Raw genomic sequence first — 14565 nt, forward strand, 5'->3', positions numbered from 1 at the left:
ATAGAATTTCCACTGCAAGAATACCTGTGTTTCTGCTGACCTTCTGTGTGCTACTTGGTATATCCAGTTCTTCACCAAATAGAAAATTAATATTGTCCCACATGAAGTGGGCAGATTATTCCTAGAATTACTAGGGGAGATGGTATAAATTATCTGCTAGGAAAAGTTCACAGCTCTACTCTGCATGTTGGGACAACTTAGCAAATGAGCTGCACTGCCCTCAACTGCTGTTCCTATCAGGGATTTAAACATAACTAAGGGGATACGTTCACCTCTCAGAAGAATGCTAATAGCAGTTTTGTAACAGTAATAGACAGTTATTACCAAAAAGCATGTTGGAATGTAACAGACAATAAAAATTCTGTCCAAGAGCCCTATGTGAGCTGCTTGTTGTCTCCCAGAGTGTCTGAGAGCTTTGCAGATTCTTGGAGATATTCTGGAAGATGTTAAAACTCACCAGCAACACTCATGACTGAATGGATATTCCCCAACTTCCATCCTATACATTACTTATTCCGTTATGGCTCTTCACAAAGGAACCTCAGGCACACCAAGCTCTGTGCAGTTTTCTAGCCAGCACAGACTGTGCACTGTGTTTACCATAGTACTTTTTATTGTGTTCAGACACTGCTGACCTTATCTATTACTGAGCTACTACTTGCAACTTCTACAGAAGAAATTTATTCAGTTCAAGACATTGGATTTAGTTTTAACCAGACTAAGTAATGTTCAAAGTGTTTATGTACACAGTCCAAGGGCAGCTCCTGCTCTGCTTCACAGCTCCCTTTGCAATATCCAGGAGCACCTCTGCACTGTCAAGAGTGTTTAAGTCTAGACTGAATGTGTTTGGGAATAATGTGCACATACCTAAAAATATTATTCTGTTGCATTAGTCCTGGTAATGCTAAAACAGGGAAATAGTCTCTAGATTTTTTTTCCTGGTCACAGAAGTTCTTTGAAGTTCAGGGGTAAATTCCGTGTTCTATTACAATATGTGTTCATTCTATTAGTTAATTCAGTGATGAGGATTTCAGTAAAGATATTTCCTTGGGTGATTAGGACTTGGATAAAGTTTTGCAAAGTTGGGCTAAGTACTTAGGAAATCTGGGTCAAATAATGGCTTATGCAGAAATTACGGAAGACTGAGGTATAAGGTCCGATTTTTTTTTCTTGTTTGAATATATATAAAGCTAGAAGCTTATATTAAATACTCTTTCACATGTTCAAATGTTCATATAAAAATTTGAGAGATATGCAGAAGACTTACTACAGTATAATTTACACAAAGTAAATAAACCACCTCCATGTAAGAAAGCTTTAACTATGCCAAACATTTCAAGAATGGGAGCTCAGAGAAAAAGACACTACCAAGACATAAGTAGTATCACATCATTTCTATCTGAAATCTAACACCTATAGTTAAGAATTTAAGAGAAGGGATTCTCAGCCATGTATATTACTGGAGCCAGAGAGGTCAAAGTAATTAGCTTAGAATACCCAGAACTGGCAGAATAGAACTAACAGTGTTGAACACCTTGGGTGTTGCAACTCAGGTCTTTATTTACAGATGTATCCAAGACCATTGGCTAAAATCCATAATATGATTGGACTATGACACTAATTCTGAGACCACTTCTTGACACCTCTGAGTCTGATGTGCAATTACTCTCTTCATGTCAAATTACCTAAAATAAAAGCACATAGAGACAGTGCTCTCAAATATTTCAAAAAGAGGTAGTACAGACTAATTCTAAAAATATGACTTAGCAATTTCAGGCACTACTAAAGAAGGAAGAATTGTTTATTTTTAAAAAGTCTCAGTTCCTTCTTTTCTAAAGTAAGACTTATCCCATGCCAACCTCAGAAGAGAGTACTACACATTAGCTAATATCTAAACCATCCTTTAAAAAATACAGTGATGAATGAACTTGCAAAGCATACCGATAGATATAAGCAATACCATTACTTGCAGAGAAAACAGATAATCCACAACCATGGAGACCAATCTACCAGCAGATAAACTGATATTATTAGTGCTAAACAATACTTCCAGTTTCTTAATAACTGTAAATTTTGGCAGCAAAAAGATAGGAGTATTTACTGTTCATAATCTCAAATCATTATGTTGTATCTGTATTTCTCGCAGATTACAATGGGAATTTTGTGAGCTGGTCAGTTTTATAAATCCAAATACTTATGAATGTCATTTTGCCAGTATGTGAATCATGCAGCCTGTGAAATCCCACCCTAATGGGATTTTCATGTGTAGGGGAATGAATGTATCTGAATTCTGAACCAGCACTATTTCATGTCCAAAAGGAGTTTGCTTTATCTTCAGGTTACAACAAAAGTAACAGGAAGAATTCACTGCCACATTATTGGGGTGAAAAGAACACCCAGTCTCCTACCATAGGTGGGAACTCCTAAGTGGGGTTTCTTAAACCTTCCTCTGAAAGTGTCAGGACTGGCCACAGTCTGATTGAACTTGGAGGGGTTAGTGGTCAAGCTTTGACAACTGCTACCTTCCTGTGGAATGCCTGTGTAAGTATTTGTGCTCCTAGGAAAATGTACAGAGGAAGTACTTTATATTTCTTATCTCAAATGAAGATAACTTTCTCTGCTTTTGGAATACTAAGAAGTCTGAACACAGTGTGGCTGTAGGATGCTAACTGGGAAACACAAAAGAGAAAAGAGAAACAGCCTGGAGATTCTCATGAAGCTCTGGAGCATTCCATACATGTACATATTCCATATGCCATACTTTTGCAGTAGCACGAGCAGTAGTGCCAAATTACCTCTTCTCACCATAGAAGCCATCTTCTGGCCATGGTACCTGTGAGAGAATACATTTCTAAGGGGTCAGCTGCCATCTGTTTGATTTTGCAGACCAAGGGGGCAGTGGCACCTTATTTCCCATGTATTGACCTGGTTGAAATTCAGTATACAGAGAGGAGAAAGAGAAAGTAGAAAGAAACGGTAAAGTAGAAAGAAACAAAACTCCTTTGATTTTGGGTGAGGTGGAAGAGCCACACCCTAGATAGGGAGCAAAGAAGCACACTTCTCCCTTCTATAGTTTTTATCAGCTGCATGGTTAATTCCTACAATATCTATATAGTCAAATGTACTCAAAGTAAGCCAAAGTAAGCCATGAGTATTTAACAGTTTATAGGAAGCTCAAAGCTCATTGGAGGCAATTATCACCACTTTGAATATAAACTCCATTTATATTTGCATGTACTTTTAAGTTGTTTTGTTATCAGTAAAAAACCCAAATTATTTTATCATAATGGCTACTCCTCTCCTTAGGTCTCTTTTTTGGTCTCAGCTTGTGCCAGAGTTGAATCTTTTCTAAATGATTCTTTCCAAATGAATGTCACCATTATAATTGTTGTCCTTTTTTTCCCCTTTTTTTATTTTTTTTTCCCAGTATATATTAGCAGCTTTAGATGTTACCACAAGATGACTGAGCCTTGGACACTACGGACAGGTGCTGGGCAAGATTCTTTACATAGCTCTTCTGCGACAAGGCACCTCAACCCTTGGCCTCTAGCAGCTGTTGTTCTTCCAGTCCTGCATTTACTAAGGATTTCTCTCTCTGCTCTCTGCATGTCCATAATCCCTCTTGTTCTACTCCTGAACCTCCCAAGGTCTTGCCTTTATGCACTTCCTGCAGTTCCAGCCCTGGACTGGAGAGACCCTGAGCAGAATCTAAGCTATGCAAATTCAGCCTATTGGGCTGTTTGTGCGTCAGGGGGACTTTGCTTTTTTTTGTTTCTGTATTGGGTTTGAAGGGGGGGGGGTTAGTTGGGTTTGGGGGCATACATTTTTTTCTTTTTTTTTTTTTTTTTTTTTTTTTAGATTTATTTGCTCTTTTCTTAATGTTTTCTTAATGTTCTCTTAAAGACACAGGTCTGAGTTGCAACTCTACTCCTTCCTATTTTGTGGGCTGAGAGAGTAGAATGGCAGCAGCCAGGATGCAGTGTTTACACTTTCTCCTCTGTGGTGTAGCCTGCTGCATGGTTCCGTATGATCTGCTGGATTTCAGTGCAAAGGCCATGGTCCCCCACTCACACAACATCTCTGTGTGCACCCACTTGTAACCACTAGAGGCTTTGTGAAAAAAGGATGTTTCTCTCAACTATAAAATCAATATATCTGCTTCGGATTTTTTGCAATATCTGTGACATTATTGTTTATTTAAAAATATATTCATGTTCTTTTTGTACTCACTTGTTAAATTGTTTTTTAAGACGACTAATGACACTTGTTTGTTAGAGTGGAACAGGACTTAAATGTTCTTACAACCTAACCCCAAATGCACAAATTCAATGACCTTGTTATCTGTTGTGTAACCCTAATCAATGTCATGGACATAATAATCTCTTTCCTATTACATGTAAGACAGACCTCATGCAATGACATCTGCTCTTTCATTGGCAGGTTTATTTCCTATCATAACATGTGGCAATTGATATTTATATCTTATCTTGTCATTGTACTTTTGACATGCAATCAAAGGGTTCCCCAGAGTATTGGTGCCCTTTCTATAGCCACTTGAAGGGCACTTGCTCTTAGGGTTTGAGCCTCACAAATCCACAAACCATGATTCTCTTTGGACTTCAACTATTTAACTAACACTCCAGTATTTTGCAATGAGAGAGTTAACAGGAGAACCAGACTTTGGTGTCCAGTGATGAAGGTTACTGTGCTCCCTCCAGGATTGTCTCAGCTGCAAGATTTGGAAAGCAGCTGTGCCACGGTGATACACTTCATAACCATCGAGGACCCCAATTAGTCCTCAGAAACTCACTGCCTGTACAGAGCTTTCCTGACAACAGCTACTGCAGCAAATGGCCTTCCCTGCTCAAACTCACATTTGGAAATACACTTAGTGATATAATTTTAAACTCTTCCTGAAAGTTATAGAAGTGCTGGTTTCCTACAGCAGCAGAAGGAAGTTGACATCCCAAGGGGTTTCTGTTGTGGACACATGAACTGTATGTACTCAGATGTGTGTGCGTGTGTGTAGTTTCTTAAAATGTTGTGCCTCAGTTTTGATTCATGTTTTTCCTCTCATCATTAATTTGAAATTAAAATATAGAAAGTATGTTTCCTATGTTCACTGTCATTTCATGGACAAACAAAATCTCCTTTCATGAAATCTCTCAGCTACTCAAAGCAGTTCTGTCAGTAGAATGCCTAAATAATGTTCCCAAAATAAGTTTTCTGTCTCAGTCCTGTGTTCAGAATCTGTTTTAACCTCATTTTCAGATCTAATTTTCCCAGGGTTTCTATTGCATTATATTCTCTCTGCCTTTGCTCCCTGTCTCCAAGAGAAACGCAAACCTAATTAAAGACACACAGCATTTTTAGCCTGTATTAGTTAGACACATTGTGATTGAAACTAGGCTTCCATGAAGCCATGGGAAGTTGTTTCCAGGCTTCTTTTTTAGGAGAGAGATGCCACAACCTTAATCCCAAAAGGAGATGCAAGGAAAATATTTCACAGAGAGTGCCATAAATACTGTCACCTGTGGGGCTGATCTGCTGGAAAGTAACTCTGCAGGGAAGGATCTCAGGGGTTATGGGGTGGACAAAAAGCTGTTCATGACCCAGCAGTGTGCCCTTGTGGACAAGAAAGCCAAGGGTATCATGGGGTGCCTTGGGAAGAGCATCGCCAGCAGGCTGAGGGAGGTGATCCTGTCCCTCTACTCAGTCCTAATGAGGAGCATCTGAAGCATTGTGTCCTCTTCTGGGCTCCCCAGCAAATGAGAGACATGGAGCTCCTGGTGTAGGTCCAGCAGAAGATGACAAAGATGATTAAGGGACTGGATCATCTCTCTTATGAGGAAAGGCTGAGGGAGCTGGGCCTGATCAGCCTCGAGAAGAGACCACTAAGAGGGGATCTCATCCATGTCTGTGTCTTAAGGGAGGGTGTTGAAAGGATGGATCCAGGCTCTGCTTGGTGGTGCTGGGCAACAGCACAAGAAGCAACAGGCAGAAATTGATACACAGGAAGTTCCACCTGAACATGAGGAAGACCTTTAATGTGCAGGTGACCAAGCACTGGAACAGATTGTGCAGAGAGGCTGTGGAGTCTCCCTCACTGGAAATATTCAAGAACTATTTGGAAGCAATCCTGTGCAATGTGTCCTGCTTGAGCAGAGAGGTTGAACCAGATGACCTCACCTGTGATCCCTTCCCAACCTTACCCATTTTGTGATAAGCATGTCAATCAGGTGCATGGGAGTACATATATTTAATATATGTATTTATGTACATATATTTAATATATAATGTGCATATATTTAATATATGTACAATTCTTTTCTTACAGCTCATGTTTTGCATGATAAAATCATGCATGGCATTTAAAAGTTTGCTCAGCAAGTAGTCCCTGCCACATGACTAGATGCAAGCCCACTCCATGACCTGATCTACAGCTGTGCTTCTCAGATCGCTGTGCCCATGGTTGTCCATAGTGCCAGGATATGATGACACAGCACGTGTTGTTTTTCTTCACATTATCACTAATTATCAAATGGGAATAGTACTGTGTTTATACAATATATATCATTTGCAACAGAGACGAGTCAATTCTAGGGAGAGGAAAAGCTCAGTTACAGAAAAGAGGATGTAATGGGAACAGCAGATAACAAGTTACTTTCATGGCACACATCATCACCCTGAAGTTTCTTATCACCCTGACACAAATTTTGGTCCTTCTTTCACGAATAGTGGTGCTAGAGTAGAACCATTTCCCTCGAACAACATGAAGATGCCCAGTCAGGCCATGTGTGTCATCTAGCACAGTATCCTGACTCTGATGGTGGTCAACAGTAAATGTCTATGAAAGAGTACAAAAGAGGGGGAAAGAATAAAATATCAATTCCCAAATACATATGTTCAGCTGAAAAATCTAAAGCTGTGGATTTGAACTAAAAATAGTGTGTCTATGTATATAATAGACCCTGATGGGTCTATTTGTGAATTTGTACAAATGGCTTTTGAATTTTTTTTCATAAAAGCTTTTGGAATCAATAACTTTTTTGATGATGATACAGTGAAAATATATCTCTACTGAAGTTATAAGCATTAGCATTCAGAACCCCTTATTTTGTAATTTATAGCTACATGTAGCACTTCTTTCTTTAATTCTTCAACTAAAGTCTGAACAGTTTTTAGCATGTACTGAGAGGAGAAATCTTTAACATCACAAAATAATTTTTGAACTCAATGATCATGTACAGGAATGGAGGCTGAAAACCAGAAACAAATCAGGCATTAGGGTTTAAGACCTTTGATGCATAAAATGCATGTGCCAAACAGCAGCCACACATTATTCTTACAGAATAATGTCCAAAATCTCTTCAGTTGGGCAGAAAACAACTTTATCCATGTTGCTGCATTCCTATTTTGAACATCTCTGAATGGGTATAATTTAGTAGCACTCCTGCTAAATCTTTCACTGATGGCACAGCAGCAGATTCTCTATGACTCAACTTTAACATATGAACCTAATTTGAGAGACTTGTGACTTGAAATTTAGGAGCCCTTTCCACTACAAATTGTACTGTTCATCAACCTGAGAAGTGTTGATGCTTTAACCTAATGACATATAAATAATACACTCTTATATGGACCACCATATAAGAACCACCACTCTTATATGGACCACCTTAAAGAAACTCAAATTCACTCATTGTTTAGACAGCGAGTCAGTTCAAGAAGTTTGAAACACATTGCAATCCATTCTCATTTTCTGACAGAACACAGGACATTTCCTTTAAGGAGTTTAAAAAGAAAAATAGAATCTATTGCTCCACCTTCACCTTGACAGTGTTCCAGGACAGCAAGCAGCCTGTCTCTTTCACAGCCATTCTTACCTGAGCTATTCTAGAAAACTCATAGTTCTTTCACAATCAGTAGGAAAAATGGCCTACAAATTATTTTCTTTCATAAGAAGCCCACATCCCTAAGAGGTAGGCTTTTTTAATGGCATTTCAATTTGTAAGACCTTAATTCCCCTTCTTTGTTTCTAAATGCCAGATCTATCCTCATGCTAACAAAAGGTTCTAAGCCTCGTCTATAATGCAGTGAACAAGGGTACCACTTAGAGAGAATTCTGTAAACAGTGGCCCAGTAGAAATATGAACCACATTGCACTCCCCTACTCTGTCAGTTGCCCTTGCTGCTTTGTCTCTGTACTCTTTTGGCCTGTAGGTTATTGCTTCTCTATGTGCCTGGCTGACATGCAGCTAGTGCTGCTCATAGAAATCAGAAACCTCAAAAATCTGCAACAGCTGAATACAAGTGCCTCTACCAGCAAATAGAATCTGTTGTGCCTTTACATTTTTTGTGCTATGTATATGTAGTATATATATTAAAAGTTCTTCTCAAGCCTTTGAATCAGAATTTGCAGAATGTGGGGTCTAAATATTGGTGAATTAATTTTTTGGAGAGAAAATGTTCTGGCAGAATTTCAACCAGACCTGGCACTGAGCCCCACTAATTTCCTCACAAATGTTTTTCTTATGGGTTTTCCTGATTAAACTGTGATCCTAACAGATTGATATTAGCAGAGTTTAGATACACATTTGGATCTGGAGCAAGTGCACTATTACATACTTAAAAATAGAATTGAAAAAAAATAGCTGCACTTCTGTTGTTCAGGCCCTAGACAGTTAACATAAACCGTGCTTCTTTCTGCAATCACAGTATTTGTATTTCATTCCATCACTCTGACTAAAACATGACAGCAGTTACCTTTCTGAACAAATTCCAAAAAGCTCACATACTTCCAACCATTTTGTCCCTTGCTGTGCTAAGGATGTCTTCCCAGGCTACTACTGCTGCTTCTCTTCTCCCATATTTGGAAGTTGGCCTTCAGCATGGAGATCCCTTGTGGGTTTCTGTTTAAATTCCAGAGTCACTGTTGCACATTACCATTTCCTTCAGCTGATGTAAATCAAATACAGTATGAGTGAAAAATGTGAGTCTAGGCTTGGCTAAGTGCTTTGCAAGGGGAACTATGATGAAGGCAGAAAGTTTGTCTCAGGAGGCAACGTTTCATAAGGACAGCATACTTTGCACAGTGGAACATTGCTGAGGCTATTGCCCCTCTTTCAGCACCAGTTTGCACACACTTTACCATTGAGTTGGCAGTGCTGACACAGTATGCAACAGTGGAGAACTCACATGGAAAACATGGTTGCCTGGCATCAGGGACATTTTTCTATACAAAAAGCCCAAAACCAAAACAGGAATTTAATTTCACCCCTGGCATTTCAGCGCATTTGTAGCAAACTTAATAGCCCATAATTTTTGCTTCTCATCCTCCAGCAGCTTCAAGACAGCAGAACCCAGACAGATCCCAATTTCAAAAAACATTAAAATTTTAATTAATCAACTGTTGCCTTTTGTAAGTACACTGAATACATTATATTGTATTGCATATAATGCCTTAAATAGGAATTATTTTGAAACACTTTAACAGAACTAATACTTTATAGCCAAGCTTCTTTAAGCCAAGACTTCTTTATGAACCTAACTCTCATTCCTAACTCTCAATACTGACATGGCAATGTCATCTGCAGTGTGGGGCAAAATGCTACTAACAATTGACACCTACCAGAAAGCAAGGCACAGCACAGAGATTTTCCCTATGGATAAAAGATTCACAGTTTGATATTTAATAGCTAGGAATCTAGCTATAGAGGACACGAAGAGAAAGATGATCATGTTTTCAGTAGACTGAAGAGATTCTAAAACAAATAACATGCCAAGAAAACAGATTTTTCAGGCCCAATAATGCAGCATGAATCTATGTCATTTTGGATTCTTCCCTTTGCAGCAGGATAAAACTCTCACTACAATCCTAATGATCTTTAAAAGCATGAGTGCCCGTGTTGAATATACACTGTCTTTCTGTAATGCCACTGCATTTTATCTGGAACAGAGAACAAAAAGATTCACAAAGCAATCTTACAATGAATCCTACTAAATTTTTCCCAAGTACAAGGTCCAACTATATGAAAAAAACTGCAAGTTCAGGATCTGGGGGCAGGAAGAAGGAAGTATTTTTGCATTAGGTTAATTGTCTTTCTCTATTGTAATTACTTGAAGCTTCTCTGACACACTTGAAGAGTTTCAGTCAAGATGTATAACTGAATACAACACAGATAAGAAACTCAAAAGTATGTAAAAAAATATTTATTCTGTGGATTTATATTTCCACTGTATAGGGAGGGAGTTTATAAACTGATGCAGAAATTAAGTGCTTTCTAGCATTTTCTCTTTAAAGCCTAATTTGGCCATTTAGTATTTGCTGATGTCAGTAAACTCCTATATCTACTAATATCTTTAGCTTGCACACTAAATCAGATAATTATATATGCATAAATAATCTATGAAAATGTTAAATACCTCTACAATTACACAGTTAAAATCCAGTCACATACAGGCATATATAAAAAGAGTTCATTATTACTCCATGTAGTAGTTCTTAATTTCAGCCTGTGGCTTTTCAAGAAGCATCACCCAATCTAAATGCTTTGACCTCGTGGTGAATTTGAACATATATAGAATTTAGAACTCCCCAAGCCTGTTAATCCTGCAGTAGGAAAATAACTTATGAGACTCCAAAGCAGCAGAACATTTAAAATTTCAGACCAAACTTACACTTCCCAACACACACATGCTTTAATACTTGAGTAAGTCAAATCCAATACAAGGAACCACTAGGAAAGGAGTTGATACATACAAGCACATAACATTAGAAATCAGGAAAAAAGCCTGCAGAGGCACTGATGAACATGTACCCCTGCTCTCAAAAAATCAAGTATTACTTAGATCATCTTGGAGGCTGATTTGGATACAGAGGTCTTTGAAATGAAATTGAACATATCTGCATGCAAAAATACTTCATCAAGGACTAAGTATCAAGATGTGTTCTTGCAAGGCAGATAAATAATGTGAGAACTTAACTGTAGGCATCTCACCTGAGATATCTGTCCTTTTCAGAGCAAAGCAAAAGAGGGGAAGCTTAAACTGATCAACAGGAGTAATTTAAAACAGCCTTTTCTTTTTAAGGAAGTACAGCAAGACCATACAAGAAGTTAGTTGCCACATCTCAGCTGGTATATGCAGCAGCTCTGTAAACTGCTTGATGACAAGGGCTTTACTGCTCTCACAAAGCATGTTCTTGGAAAGGAATCATGGAGCAGCAAAGGCCATTTAAAGCCAAACAACAACATCCACATGAGGTTTAATAGTATTAACTTAAACATGTTTGACATCTTCGGTTTATTTATCTCTATTTCCTTGTGCCTGTGTGTAGAAATGACCATAAATATTACCAAAAATCCCTATTTGCAAAATGAATGTTTAGACTATTAAAATGGTCAGTGCTTTATTACTGTAAGTAAAGCACTTGGATTGTTTACCAGGTAGTCAATGATACTGACAAGCTCTGAGGCAGTATAGGAGTGAAGCTCCTGAAAAGCACCTGCTGCTCTATGAAACACCGACAGCTACTGTAGGTTAACAGTAATGTTAGCACAAGAGTAGAAAGACTTGTTTGCATTTACTGTGAACAGACTGTATAATTTTAACTGCACATACACTCTCTATCATACATGCTTTGCACGTGTCACATGCTCGGTGTTATGTGCTTGATGGGGGCGCGACACCTCCCCCAGGACCCTGAACCTCCTAAGCAGTCACTGAAGGATCAACATAGAAAAAGTGAGATGGGCCTTGTTTGTAAACCCGAGGATCATTTATTAAACCATAAGGGTGAAAACAAAAGCATCCAGAACTCAAATGCAGAACAGAGGCAAGGACCATGAACAAAGGCAGGGCAGGGGGTTTTAAGGGACAGGACCAGAGTGGGGTTTAGGGTAGGGAACTAATAACAAAAGGACTGGTAGGAACACAAGGTGGGGATTACAATGTTTAAACCAATAGGGAGTTACAGGGGAGGGGAACAGTTTAACTAAACCAATGAGGCATCGAAGGAAACAAAAATGACAGGGTAATCTCTGGAAAAGGGGTAGGTATGAGGGAAGATTGACAGCTGGGATTAAACTAATGCCTGGGGGGGTGGGAGGACAAAACCAACTATTTAAAACAAATATAACAGAAAACACACAACATGCATGCACATATTAATATATTTTCCCCTGCAATTTTTTTAGAAAAGTTGAAAAATGCTTTTTTAAACCTTATCCCTACTTAGGAATTTCTAGAATAAATGCACAAAAATATATATTTATTATAATTACCTTTCTTTTCTACATGTTTCATGTTCTTAAAAACATTCCTTGAATTTTGTTGTTACAATTGTTGCAATACTTATTTCACAATAAACCACTTCAGAATGTAGTATAGTTAAAAAAAAACCAGTTTTGGGTTTAGTGCAGTTGACACAGTAACTGAGAATATGAAAAAAATTAACTACATTTGCACTCTTGATTTCCCAGCAGAACTTCTAGCAAGAAACCCCTTGCAGGAGACAGGGAATTGGTAGCAGCTTTCTCAGCCCCACTATGTCTGCACAGCAACAGAACACAGCTATAGAAGGGCAGCTGGGAACCAAGTGGTGTTGTATGATGAAAGAAAGTTTGTATTCAGGAGCTGGATGACAACTATGATGTAAATTTTCCACTTGCAATAGGCTGCTCCCATCTAGCTCAGATAGTGACTGATGATGAGTCAGTGTATAAAAATTCTGAAGTGTTGGTGTCATTGCAGTTCCTAGAACACAGCCAGCTAAGATGCAGAACTAAACAGAACTTAACGTGGTTTCATGGCAAAAGGCATCTAAATAATGGCAAAGCACATTGACAGGCCACTGTGGTGAAGTTACACTGTCAAACACCTTAGTAATCTGCTCTTTCTTTCTCCAAGGTTGTCATTTATTAGGCACAAAATGTATTCCTCCTGTGCCAGTCACCTATATGCTAGAGCTATCAGTATAGTAATACCATTCTACAACAAACTCATGACAAATTTAAAATTTACATTTAAGGTGGACATTACTGCAGAAAGAAAAAAAAAAACAACCTTTTTACTTAAAATTCAATCATCCATTGCTTACCTCCTTAGATTACCCAGTTAATGCTTGGTAAGAGGGAAACGCAGAATGTCCACTGATCGACAGTAGGCTCCAATTCTCCAGAAGCTGGTAATATGGACTCTAAACCTTAAATTTCAACATATGCTTAAATCTTCATAGGGTCAAGACATTTATACAATCCAGTTTATGCAATACATGAAAATAGCATTTCTGTAAATTTCCTCAAGTAGTTAATTAGTTTTTACTCAGATAAGTTAGAAGTTGGTGCAGTAAAGGAACAAGATCAGATGATTCCAGGGAAAAGTGATTAATCACAGACAAGTGTATTTACCTAGAAAGTAATTCTTCTCTGCTGTGGTACCTAATACTGAAAATAACTACTGTAAAATGGAGGCTAGTCCTTCAAGCTAATCAGACACGTTCACTTCCATAAAGTATTAATACTAGCAAAATACCTTATAATTGCAGACAACTGCAGGTTCATGAAGCTCTTTGCACATAGCTCAGTTCCACTGCTGCCACCACTTGCAGCTGCAGTGCCAGGTACCCTGAGAATGGGATACAGAACTCTCCAAAAGACACTGTGGCAGAGGCTGCATTGCAGCTACACTTCTTGTAAGCACAGTGTCCTCCCTTTTCCCACCTAAGCCTATTGCTTCTGGATTCATGTGTCTCACCTCAGTGGAAGAGAGAATTTCTTTGCTTTGTTAAAAGACTTGTGAAAAAAGGAGAATTTATTTGCTCTTTTGGGTCAGAGAGACATTATACCCCTAATGACAACAGATATTTCTGTAAGCAGAAGAGTCTGCTAACATCAGGTTCTTTGTAGAACTGGGTTTAAAACTGGACTCACCTGAGTTCGTATGAAATAATAAAAGACATGGAAAGAATCCCTTAAAAGCTAATCCTTTCATTCTAAGCATATTAACTTATTTGAGATGCTGGTCACCATTGTCATACTAATAATAGTTATTATTTAATAACGCTAACAATTTGAGTGTGTGGAAAGGAAAAGAGATTTTGCATCCCTTTGTTTGTTTTGTTTGATATGCAATACCATATTGGAAGAGGATAAAAAAAATCACATGTTTTCATCCTGGGCTTTATAAACAGAAAATATCAAATCTATCATTACTTTCTAACACCCTAACAACTTTCTAATTCCCAATGAATTAATGATTAATGTAGAACCTGGAGAAACAACACCACAGTAAGAAACAGAACGTTTTGAAGAAAGTACCTGCCTCAAAGCTGTTACTCATATGACATCAATGTGACAGCTGTGAATACTGCAAAGGAAAGAGAAAACTCTGTCAATTTAGTACTTCAAAAGAAAAATAAAACCAACAAGTAGAAAAGCAGTGTTACATATATTGCTGTTAATTGCATGGAATTTTGCTGGATGTGGCTTCAAAAATTAGCAGGCACATCAACAGCATGGAGGAAATTTAGTGATGGGCATGCAGTACAGTCACATAATGCAAAGA

The 14565-nt window shown here is 38.2% G+C and overlaps 1 long non-coding RNA gene across 2 annotated transcripts in view; it reads right to left on the reverse strand.

The window, feature by feature from the left end:
- Positions 1–14565, reverse strand: part of LOC128791853 (uncharacterized) — a 56148-nt gene that overhangs the window by 39707 nt on the left and 1876 nt on the right. For both annotated transcript variants that reach the window (XR_008432185.1, XR_008432186.1), the window contains exons 2-3: positions 14319–14367; positions 13100–13204 (exon numbers count right to left, since the gene is read on the reverse strand). This is a non-coding gene — a long non-coding RNA (uncharacterized LOC128791853). The remainder of the gene's footprint in view (positions 1–13099; positions 13205–14318; positions 14368–14565) is intronic.

Source organism: Vidua chalybeata, chromosome 8 (assembly GCF_026979565.1).
Source record: "Vidua chalybeata isolate OUT-0048 chromosome 8, bVidCha1 merged haplotype, whole genome shotgun sequence".
NCBI classification, from domain to species: Eukaryota; Metazoa; Chordata; class Aves; order Passeriformes; family Viduidae; genus Vidua; species Vidua chalybeata.